The following is a 12,827-nucleotide window of genomic DNA, read 5'->3' on the forward strand; positions in this document are numbered from 1 at the left end:
AGTTAGACTGTTTGTTTGTTTATTTATTTTTAAAGATTTTATTTATTTATTTGACAGAGACACAGCAAGAGAGGGAACACAAGCAGGGGGAGTGGGAGAGGGAGAAGCAGGCTTCCCGCTGAGCAGGGAGCCCGATGCGGGGCTCAATCCCAGGACCCCGGGATCATGACCTGAGCCGAAGGCAGACGCTTCACGGCTGAGCCACCCAGGCGCCCCCGGTTAGACTGTTTAAAATCCAGTACGTTCAACCCAGAACTTTTGGACATAGCTGTCAGGAACTGAGATAAATTTATATTCATGAGCTGTCTTTGGTTTTCTAAGGTGAGGCCCAAATGATCATAGATTTTGTGTTAACATGGATCAATCTGGTTTTATCTCTAAACAAGCAAACTGAATTAGGATAACGATAATATAGAAGTATGTGTGTGTTTTTCCTTTTTCTTAAAATTTTTAGATTTAGTGTGGTTAACAAAAAATAGTAGTCACTCTAATGACTAGAACAAGAAACAGTGTTGGAAAGACTTAGTGTTTGGAGAAAACTGATTGGAATAACATTCCACTGGTTATAAGCACAATTTTTTTCCATATAAATATTTGAGGAATACTTTGCTTTAAAAAGACTGAATAAATTCAATTATGGAAGAGGACACTTTCTGCCATTTTACAAAGGAAAATATAAATATGTAGGGTAAGAGAGTGTTTCTATTTGCTCCTGCTGCTTGTCTTCCCCTCCTGTGACTGAAAAAAAATCCCATTTATAGAAGCATTAAGCTTATCGTAGAAGAAATGTCATAGGCTCATTCTCAAGCTCATGAATTCATTATCACACGTGTTCAGGCTGGAGATGTGAGGTGTAATGTCCTTTCTCTGAGGTGGCCTCAAAAGATGCACTCCACTCTCAGGATGATTTCATTTAGACCCAATTTCCCCAGATCTTGGAATGTTGCAGATGACTACCTCTGGTCTCTCCACATTTCCCCTCCTGACTTACTAGAGACTGTAAATGTTATTAACTTTGAAGTGTTTATTTATGTTGCTCTACAAATGGTCGCCCTCCCTCCCCCACCCAATCCAACAAAAGTTGGGGTTTTAAATTTGCACATTGGAAACAACCTGTAAAAGTCTTTTTAAGCTTGCAACAATCCCACTGCACAGCACATCAGGAAGGCCCAAACGCAAACATCAGTCTTATATCTGCCCAAACAGTAGCAAATCTTTTAATGCAAACTTCTTGGCTGCATTTCAGTCTGGTTATATCATTTACTCTGCTTTGGATCCCCTCCCACCCCCGTTTTGCTATCTTGAAGTGTAAGGTTTTTCCATCCTAAATGTTCTTCAGTAGCAGCATAACAAATTCTCAAAGCAACTTGGGGACAGATCCTATGAAAACACTCTGGATTACAAAATTACAGAACTCATTCGAGAAATGCAAGGATAGGCTTGATTTTGGATATTTAAACAAATTCAAGGGCCTTGTAATTCCCTCACCTAAACAATAGAACCTTCAAGATTCTGGCACCCAAATTATTCTTCCATTACCATTGATTGCTCACTGTTTGTAGCAATATTTAACACTCCAGCAGCTCTCTGGGATCCAGAAATGGAAGCCAGGTGTAGAGCACAATAAAACCATCTTATCCGCCCCTGGACAGTTGTTACATTAGAAATAAATAAACTTCCAGTTTAGACAACTCACTGTTGTCTTGGGGACTCTGATACAGCACCTTAGCCTGTGCACTCACTAATACAATCCATGAGAAAACAGGGCAGGGAAAACCCTCTAACAGCTTGTGCACAGGATGTGAGTGAGGGCCGGAGTTGGATGGGCATATGGGTGTCCGGGCCTGGGGAGGGGGTTCAGGACTGCAGACCCGACCAGTGAGGGTGTGTGTTCTCACACGTTGCTGACTCAGGGTTTGGAAAGGTTGAACTATTTGGCATGTTCTGCCAAACATGTAGCGGGGCAGTCGGGGACTGACAGCGGTGACAACTTGTATACCGTGTTGTGACGCCATATAACTTTGTGTCTTGGTCCCATGTTCTCAACTTATGTTGGGAGTTTTCCAAGGGAAAGTTCTGTGTCTGCGCTTCGATATCACTCCTAGTGCCAAGCACGTTTCTTCTACTTGGTAGGGGCTCGATAAGCAATGGTTTATCGAACCACTTAAATGGATGACACACACATAAGAGCAAGAGTTAAAGAACTAGAAATACCCAAGTACAGTTAATGTTTTTCTCATCCATTGAATTGAAAAGAAAAAACTCACAAGATCCTCTATTTCAGCCTTAATGTTACAGATGAGGAAACTGAGGTCTAAGGCAGTGAAGGGACTTGCTCAAGGTCAGCTAGTTCAGGGGCAAACACTATTCCCCAAGCTTTCTGTCTTAGAAGAATCACCCTTTGCTCTAATGGTGCTTTTATTCAGAAGATGGCCATGGGTTAGCTAGCACACACAGGACTGACCTACTCTGCCCTTTACATTTAAAGTGTCACACATATAATAAAACACATTTAAAGGGAGTGTTCTTTTTAATTTTTAAGCAGGAGAAAGTGATTTTTTTCCAGAGTAGCTGTGATTTGACAAAATTAGAAGGATTCTTTGGAAAATACATTTTTTCCTTTGGAAGAGGTATTGGCGAATGGGTTCTTGCTTTATTTATACTCAGCTGGATGCCTGGGAAGAGAATCTAGGACTCTAAGAAGTATCCTTTTTTTTTTTTAATTTTTTATTGTTATGTTAATCACCATATATTACATCATTAGTTTTTGGTGCAGTGTTCCATGATTCATTGTTTGTTCATAACACCCAGTGCTCCATGCAGAACGTGCCCTCCTCAATACCCATCACCAGGCTAACCCATCCCCCTACCCCCCTCCCCTCTAGAACCCTCAGTTTGTTTTTCAGAGTCCATCATCTCTCATGGTTCGTCTCCCCCTCTGACATACTCCCCTTTTCTTCCTCTCCTGTTATCTTCTTCTTTTTCTTTTTTCTTAAAATATGTTGCGTTATTTGTTTCAGAAGTACAGATCTGTGATTCAACAGTCTTGCACAATTCACAGCGCTCACCGTAGCACATACCCTCCCCAATGTCTATCACCCAGCCACCCCATCCCTCCCACCCCCAACCACTCCAGTAACACTCAGTTTCTTTCCTGAGATTAAGAATTCCTCATATCAGTGAGGTCATCTGATACATGTCTTTCTCTGATTGACTTATTTCACTCAGCATAACACCCTCTAGTTCCATCCACGTCGTTGCAAATGGCAAGATCTCATTCCTTTTGATGGCTGCATAATATTCCATTGTGTATATATACCACATCTTCTTTATCCATTCATCTGTCGATGGACATCTTGGCTCTTTCCACAGTTTGGCTATGGTGGACATTGCTGCTATAAACATTGGGGTGCACGTACCCCTTCGGGTCCCTACATTTGTATCTTTGGGGTAAATACCCAGTAGTGCAATTGCTGGATCGAACGGTAGCTCTAATTTCAACTGTTTGAGGAACCTCCATACTGTTTTCCAGAGGGGTTGCACCAGCTTGCATTCCCACCAACAGTGTAGGAGGGTTCCCCTTTCTCCACATCCCCGCCAACGTCTGTCATTCCCTGACTTGTTAATTTTAGCCATTCTGACGGGTGTGAGGTGGTATCTAAGAAGTATCCTTAAGGCAAAGTGTTCTCTGTAGCTCTTAGCATTACAAAGCCCACGTGGGAACTTTTGGGACGCAGTGTCAGGGGCACTCAGTCTAAGTGGTCAAGATACCACTTAGTAATAGACTAGGGCCAGAGGGCCAGATTGTATCACTTCAAAACTCCTTGGGAGTTCTAGATAGTATCAGGTCCAACCATACTGAAAGGCTTCCACTTCCTGTGAAGCTATAATGTAGACCTCTGTATTTCACAGTGCATCCTGCTGTCTCTTTAGTGGGTTTTGTCTCCTGGAAAGTATCACAATGCATTGAGGAAACAATGAACTGTTCCTTGGATATGTTACCTCTGAAGGGCTCTTCAAAAATCCCCACTGGGCCTCTATTTCTCAGAGAGTAACTTTGCTCATAAGTATACTTAAATGGGTCCCAAAGCTTGATAGTGAAGGATGTGGTTTACAATAATAATAATAAAAGAAGAAACACAAATGCTTCCTGGCAAAGGGGTAGGTGGGGTGGCGGTGGTGGGGCAGTGCCAAGGAGAGCTAGCTGGTGGGCGCTCAAACTTCAACCAGTTGGTCAGGAAAAGTATATTCTGTCAATCAAGTTTCAGGAAAAGGAGCTGTCCTCTGACCATGGTTTTTATACATATAGCGTGTCTAAATGAAATCTAGTTATGTAAATGGTAAAGTTTTTCTAACTTACTTTCTCATTCCATCAGTAAACCTTGATTTATTTTTTATTGCTTTTGGCCAAAGGCCATTACAAGAGTTTTCCGAGCATCGAGCAGGTTCAGTGTGATCTTTATGGTAAATTAATTTACTGCTAAAAAAAATATGGTTGTACAAACATTTCAAGGACTAAACTAGCTCATGGTTAAACAGGGTACCGGTTTTGATTTTAACTAGTAGGCTTATCCCTAGGATTGGCCCGACACTATAGCAAACATGGTTTAACAGAGACTCAGGAGTTCCCAGTGGCAGAGGGATCACTTACAGCAGGGAGGGAGGTTTGTTTTTCTTTCTCTTCCTGTGGACTGATCCTGTCCTGGCTGCCAGTGTATGTCAGCAAGTTCACAGGCTTTAATTCATTGTAAGCCCCAAGTTATTGCACACCAGCACACTTCCAAGAACCGAGATGTCATAGAAATCCAAGTTACATAATGGAACACCAGTACTAATCAAATTTTGTTGTAGCAGTGCTGCCCCATAGTAATTAGAATGATGCTACCAAGACTCTTGGCATTTCTATGTGACATTTCCTGAATTATTTGACATACTCTGTAGGAGGACATCCTTTTTCACAAAGGTTTATTTTAGGCTCTCTGTGAGATATAGATATCTGGTAAAAAGGACCAAGCCTGGTCCATCACTGGGGCCTTCTAAATTGCTTTTTTTTTCCCCCTTCAGATAAAATCAGCATAATGATGTTCACCTCTGAGTGTCATTACAGTTGAGCAGTCCTGCCCCTTAGTGTTGTGCCTTATCGTACTCCAAGCCCAGGAGTGGCTCACGGGACCCCTACGCATGGGCAGAAACCAGTGAATACTTTCGGGTTGTATTACCTTAAGAAGAAGCTTAGGTTGGAGATATCTTATTCGCCTCCTCATGATGGATCCCAATGGTTAGATTTTGGGTGGTTGGGAAGACAGCGTAATTTTATGGTCTGTCATCAACTCCTCCTCTCTTTCGTTCTTAGGGAGAGAGGTGTAACTGAATGCCTCAAAACGTAGTGACATAATATAACAACTACTTTATTATGTTCATGGATTGTATAGGTCAGGAATTGAGAAAGGCCAAAGGGTTCTTCCTGTTTCATAAGTCTGAGATGTCTCAGAGAACTAGGAGTGTCCTAAATGGTTGCGGCTGGAATGGCTGGGGGTTGGGGGTCCACTTCAAAGATGGCTTTTTCACTCACATGTCTGGCACATAACTAAGATGGTTGAAGGATCCCTCAGCTGGGACTGTTGACCTGAGTATCTATATGTTGCCTCTCCAATATGGTGGTCTCAAGGTGGTTGGACTTCTAACATGGTGGCTCAGGGTTCCATCATGACTATTCCAGCAAACAACATGGAAGCTCTATGGCCTTTTTCTTTTTTTGTCCTTTTCTTTTTTTTTTTTAATTTTTTATTGTTATGTTAATCACCATATATTACATAATTTGTTTTGGTGTACTGTTCCATGATTCATTGTTTGTTCATAACACCCAATGCTCCATCTATGGCCTTTTATGACCTAGTCTCTAAGGTCACTAGCATCACTTTTGTCATTCTTTATGAATCAAAGCAGACACAAGCCTTTCCCGATTCAAGGAGAGAAGATATAGATCCCATCTTTTTTTTTCAGTGATTCATCAGTCTAATATAAATCCCAGTGCTCATTACATCATATGCCCTCATTAATGTCCATCACCCAGTTTCCCCATCCCCCCACCTCCCTCCCCTCCTGCAACCCTCAGTTTCATGTCTATGATTAAGACTCTCTTATGGTTTGTCTCGCTCTCTAGTTTCATCTTGTTTTCTTTTTTCCTCTCTTCCCCTATGATTCTGTTTTGTTTCTTAAATTCCACATATCAGTGAGTTCATATAATTGTCTTTCTCTGGTTGACTTATTTTGCTTAGCATAATACCCTCTAGTTCCATGAATGTCGTTGAATGGCAAGATTTCTTTTTTTTCTGATGGCTGAGTAATATTCCATTGTGTATATATACCACATCTTCTTTATCCATTCATCTGTTGATGGACATCTGGGCTGTTTCCATAGTTTGGCTATTGTAGATATTGCTGCTATAAACATTGGGGTGCGGGTGTCCATTCGGATCACTACATTTGTATCTTTGGGGTAAATACCCAGTAGTGCAGTTGCTGGGTCGTAGGGTAGCTCTATTTTTAACTTTTTGAGGAACCTCCATACTGTTTTCCAGAGTGGCTGCACCAGCTTGCATTTCCACCAACAGTGTAGGAGGGTTCCCCTTTCTCCATATCCTCGCCTACAACTGTCATTTCCTGACTTGTTAATTTTAGCCATTCTGACTGGTATGAGGTGGTATCTCATTGAAGTTTTGATTTGTATTTCCCTGATGCCAAGTGATGTTGAGCATTTTTTCATGTGTTTGTTGGCCATCTGTAAGTCTTCTCTGGAAAAAGTCTGTTCATGTCTTCTGCCCATTTCTTGACTGAGATCCCACTTTTTGATGGGAGAAATGTCATAGAATTTGCAGCCATGTTTTTAAATTTCCACATGAGCTTTCATGTGGTCTGGGAAAGCTCCCAGCACCTATGGTGACTATGCAGCCCATTCATGAAGTAATGAAGTAATCCGTTTCTTTTCTAATCCTACCCTAAGGTGGGACTGCCCCCTTGTACTAGTTAGGGTAAAGCCTCCACTATTGGAACAGAGACATCCCAGAATATAGTGACTCAGGTACGGTAGAAGTTTATTCTTCTCTAATATACCCAGATGTACATAGTGAGATCTAGGGTAGTTAGGCAGCTCGATATACAAGGTCATTCAGAGATCCAGATTTTTTTTTTCTCATTTTGTTGTTTCATTGTTCTTCAGGGTGTTATCCCCTTCCATGTTGTCAAAAGTGGTTTATCATCACCAGGTTTGCATTCTAGCACAAGGGGAAGAGAAAATGGAGGGTAAAAACTTCCTTTTTAATTTTTTTAAAGATTTTATTTATTTGACAGAGAGCACAAGCAGGGAAAGGAGTAGAGGGAGAGGGAGAAGCAGACTCCCCACTGAGCAGGGAGCCCGATGCGGGGCTTGATCCCAGTACCTAGAGATCATGACCTGAGCAGACACTTAACCAACTGACCACCCAGGCACCCCAAACAACTTCCTTTTAAGAAAGTGACATAGAAATTGCACACATCACTTCTATTCACAATAGTTTTGTAACATGGATATGCCTAGCTGCAAAGGAGGCTGGGAAATGTTGTCTCTAGTTGGGTGTCCATGAGCCCCAATAAAAGTTGTATGTGCATAGGGTTCTATCACTAAAAAGAAGAGAAGGAGACTGGATACTAGGGGGACAATTAGTAGTTTCTGCCACAAGCTTTTGAGACGTCCCTGGAATATTTGCCAGGCATATTCAAGAACAGAGGTTGGCAAACTTGTTCTGGAAAGGGGCAAACAGTAAATGTTTGAGGGTTTAGAGGCCATATGGTCTGTCTATATTAGTTTTCTATTGCTGCTGTAACAAATTACCACAAACTTGGTAGCTTAAAACAAGAAATTTATCTTACAGTTTGGTAGGTTGGAAGTCTGACACAGGTCTCACTGGGCTAAGACCAAGGCTGCATTCCTTTCTGGAGGCTCTAGGAAAGGATCCATTTCCTAACTCATTGGAGTGACTGGCAGAATTTCTTTCACACAGCCTCCTACATTTCAGAATAAGGATGGGGGCATCCAATTCTTCTTAGGCTGCCATCTCTCTCATTGGTCACAGCTGGGTAAGGATTCTCCACTTTTAAGGACTCATGCAATTAGTTTGAGTCATGTAAAATAATATTCACAAGTTGTGGGTAATAAGACACAAGCACTTTGGGGGCAATCATTCAACTTAGCCATTGTAGGTTGGAGGTAGCCAGAGACAACGTGTAAGCAAATGGGCATGGCTGTGTTCTAGTAAAACTTTATTTACAGAAACATGTAGTGGGTTGGATTTGGTCTGTGGACTATAGTTTGCCAACCCTCCTTCATGAGTATGACAACGAATTGTTAACTGAGGGCTCTTAGGAGACAGAAATCTGCTATCTCCCCCCATCCTGAGAGTTAGGTATGTGCATTCCCCAAATGGAATTTGGCATGAAATGCATTCTCAGGGCAGCAATTAATTGCTTCTCTTAAAGCCACCTTTACACTGAATTAAAATGGCTTTTTTCAGTGTCTGGTTTTTGTCCCCAGATTATGAGCACAGGAAACTTGTCTAATTCATCTTTGTGCCTTCCCTAATGCTTAACAGCATCTAGCACTTAGTAGGTGCTCAGTAAATATTCATTAAATAAAGAAAACCTCACGTAATGGTTAAATGAGGGAGGCACGAGTTGAAACACACACACATTAGTATTATTTGTGTGTTGGGTGAATATGTCTTTTTCTGGGCAGACCTTCAGTTTTGATAAGGTTCAACTGTTTTTGTTTTATTCTACAGGTTAAGCCTGACACCTGCGATCTTCCATAAGGGTTCCTGAAGATAGATCTTAAAAAAAAATTTAAAACCAATTTTTGTTGCCCTAATGAAAATTAAAGGGCAAAGCCAGGAGTATACATTAGCTGGTGAAGCCAGTAGTATGCATTTGACAGACATTTAATTTCTGCCTGCTTTTGCCAAAATAACAATGTGAGCATAAAGAAATTTGCAAATGGAAATAATATTTTCCTGAGTGTTATCCCAGACATTGGACTTCAGTGTGGGTTGAAAAGTGTACAGAAATGTGTTTGACCTACCAAGACATGAGTTCAGCTGTTGTAGGATAAACACAGAACTCTGATGACATTAACAACATCTGAGCCTGAAGTGGGCCAGGAATCCATCTCTACCTTATTTATGTGAAGTGTTCTCACACAGCCTGTAGCCAAAATAATAACTTTATAGGTGTGTAAGTATTTGGGGTCTTAACTGAAGCCATTTTATATGTGAAATATTATAGGAACAACTCCTTTCATCCCAGATGTTCAATGAAATTAAGATACACAGAGGGCACTTTATCCACCAAGCAAGGACCAGTCTTGGGTTGGGACCCGACCTGGATGCTTATTAAGTTATATAACTATATAAGACATGGCCATAAGACCACTCCATCCAGTTGAAATTGGCTCAAGTCTCTTAGGTAGATTGAAGGAAAAAAAGCCTCAATTCTTATTACAAATGTCATGCATTTAAAGAGCTCACTTATGCTTATGTTTCCAGTCCAAGGTGGTAGGTCTAGAATTCCCTAAGCTCTCTCCCAATCTAAGAGAACCTTATGGATATTCTACTTCCATACTCTCTGCTTCCCTAACTCGTATGAAATAAACTTCTTTTCTTCAAATTATTGTCAGTGGCACAGTCAGTGTGTTCATCGAATCATTGTACTTGCTGATAAAAAATGTTAAGATGTCAGACCAAAGTCTAGCTTTCTGGGAATGCCCTCATGCTGACATCAAAGCACTAGAATTTATGTTTTGGAGCACAGCCCTACAACCAACAGTAGGGTCCTTCCCATGTCATAAAAGCATTTTTTTTTAAAGATTTTATTTATTTATCTGAGAGAGAGGAAGAGAGCAAGAGAGTGAGCACAGAGGCTGAGGCAGAAGCAGATTCCCCGCTGAGCAGGGAGCCCGATGCGGGGCTCGATCCCAGGACCCTGGGATCATGACCTGAGCCGAAGGCAGACACTTAACCGACTGAGGTACCCAGGTGCCCCCCATGTCATAAAAGCTTTTATGCTAAAATTGTCAGCCTCACTAAAGTCTATGTTTACTGTTTCTGTTCCTTTTTCGGCTTTTCTCCCTAACTTTTTATAAAAGCCAGTCCTCTTAAAAAAAAGCCAAAGCCCCATCTAATATGATTTATCCTTCCCAACCCTTTATTAGCTACCAGCCAGCCCCTTACTCCTCTGGGAATTTGGCATGAAATCGATATTTTCTCTGGCATAACTCAGCCCTGTGATTTGCAGGGCATGCTTTGCATCCCCTACCAACCTCTCTCATCTGGTCTCCCATTATCCAAAAATTCTCAAAGTATTACCTATTTGACCTGGACATTATGGTAGGTAGTTCTTTGAAGCCCTGTGCTGGGTATGGGCAGGCCATGTTGATGTGAAAGCACCTGGCTTTGCAGAAACATCTTCCAACCATTTTCCTACCAATTTTAATTTGAGGCTTCGCCTTCCTGTGGCAGGCTTTACGTGTTTATTATTTATGAACTTGGGTGATTTTGTTTAATAAATACAAGTAAAAGAAGAGACTAAGTTTTTGTTTTTGTAAGGTCAATTACTGTTATGGGCTGAATTGTGTCCCCTCAAAATTCATGTATTGAAATCCTAACTCCTAGGACCTCAGAATGTGATTGCATTTGGAGATAGGGCCCTTTGAGAGGTAATTAAGACAAAATAAAGTCATCAGGGTGGGTCCTAATCCAATATGACTTGTGTCCATAAAAGAAGAGATTAGGGTACAGACGTGCCCACGGAGAGAAGACGCCGTGAAGACCCAAGCAGAAAACGATCATCTGCAAGCCTAGGAGAGGCCTCAGAAAAATATTAGCCCTGCCGACACCTTGATGTTGGACTTCTAGCCTTTAGAATTTGGAAGAAATAGGGGCATCTGGGGGCCTCAGTCAGTTAAGTGTCAGACTCCTGATTTTGGCTCAGGTCAAGATCTCGGGGTCGTGAGATTGAGCCCTGGGTCAGGCTCCTTGCTCAGCATGGAGTCTGCTTGGGATTCTTTCTCTCCCCCCTCTCCCTACCCTCTCCCTCCACTTCTACTCCCCCCACCCCAATAAATAAATAAATAAATAAAATCTTAAAAATAAAAACAACAGGGGCGCCTGGGTGGCTCAGTCATTAAGCATCTGCCTTTGGCTCAGGTCATGATCTCAGGGTCCTGGGATTGAGCCCCGCATCGGGCTCCTTGCTCTGCAGGGAAGCCTGCTTCTCCCTCTCCCACTCCCCCTGCTTGTGTTCCCTCTCTCGCTCTCTCTCTGTTAAATAAATAAATAAAATCTTTAAAAAAAAAAACAACAAAAAACCAAACTTTTAAGAAATACATTTCTGTTGTTTAAGCCGCCCAGTCTGTGGTATTTGTTATGGTGGTCTGAGCAAACTAAGGTATTTAGTATTAATTTTGTTTTTTCCCAAATGAACACTGATTATGCTTTTAATGTTCACAGATTACATTGTAAGAGGGCAGTGTTTTGTGGGTCACAAGGAAGGGAGATGATCTCATGTAGGTGAGCTCAAGACTTGATTTTTAAGAGCATCCAGCAGCATGACCAGAAACTTCTATCATTACCAGGGCCATTACAATAACAATGACCTGAAATCATAACCGGAAAGATAATTTACAATAGGCATGACTTCTCTGGGCCAAAAGTTTTATAGAGTGGGTTACAAAATACTATCCTGGGGGACATAAGTCCGAATCAGGAAGCTCAAGGACCATGTTTGTAACAGATGTGCCTGGCCCATAAAGTGTTTTAAAATGAATTCTGCCACACAAAAGAATCCATATTTCCTGCCCCTCTTCTTAAAAGTTTGGGAAGTTTTTGTGGACCAAACTGAGGGATAGCTGCCCCCTTAGTTGGATGCTGCTCTCTAGAGTGCCCTACCCCTCTCCCTGTTGTCACTTAACCCTGTCTGCTTTGCTTATTACTGAAGCTGCCTGGTCCAGATAATGGAAATACACAAACTATCAGCTCCTAGATGATCAATTCTGAAAAGTGCTTATCGAAAAAGGTGAAAGGTCATTTCAGAGGTGAAAAGTATTTGGTAAACTCAACAGCCTTTATATATACTTCCTTGGAGATTTTCAATGTGCATTAACACAGGGAAAGACCTGGGAAGTTTTGTAATAGAGAACTCTTTTTAACTTTGTTTCCCAGCATTTCCCATTCCCATTCAACTAGAAAATCCCATTTCTTTGAGCAACGTATATTTGACATCCAGTGGAAGTAGTGTTCTGTGGAACATGATCTGTGAAACGCTGAAATGGATTCTTATAGTCTGGGCCCAACTGAGGACAGAAGAATGAATGAGAGAATTCAAATTCTGTAAATTACTAAATAATACGCATATTCATAAAGAACACTTGAAGAGTAAATGTAAGAAAAAGAGTAAAAAAGTAAACATACAGTTATTTTATTAAGGAACAATATAATTTTTGTGATGTTATTTGGAAATCTACATAAACAACCATAAACCACCAAACGCATGACCAATGTTATCTACTATGGGAAACAGTCTTTATAAAAGTGAAATGTTTTGCTCCCTGTAACAGAAAAATAGATTTTAGCTTCACGAGAACTGTATTCCAATTACTTTCTCTGTGCTCCAGTGTCTTTGTTATCTCACCACCATGAATGCATCACCCTTTTCATATTTCAGGTTAATGATCTGATTGGACTATAAACATTTTGTTAGACAAAACTTACACCCATTATACTTGCAGTCATTTAAAACAG

This window comes from Eumetopias jubatus, unplaced genomic scaffold, assembly GCF_037043125.1.
Source record: "Eumetopias jubatus isolate StellerSeaLion01/CBP00866 unplaced genomic scaffold, mEumJub1_p1.0 scaffold_3, whole genome shotgun sequence".
Lineage (NCBI taxonomy): Eukaryota > Metazoa > Chordata > Mammalia > Carnivora > Otariidae > Eumetopias > Eumetopias jubatus.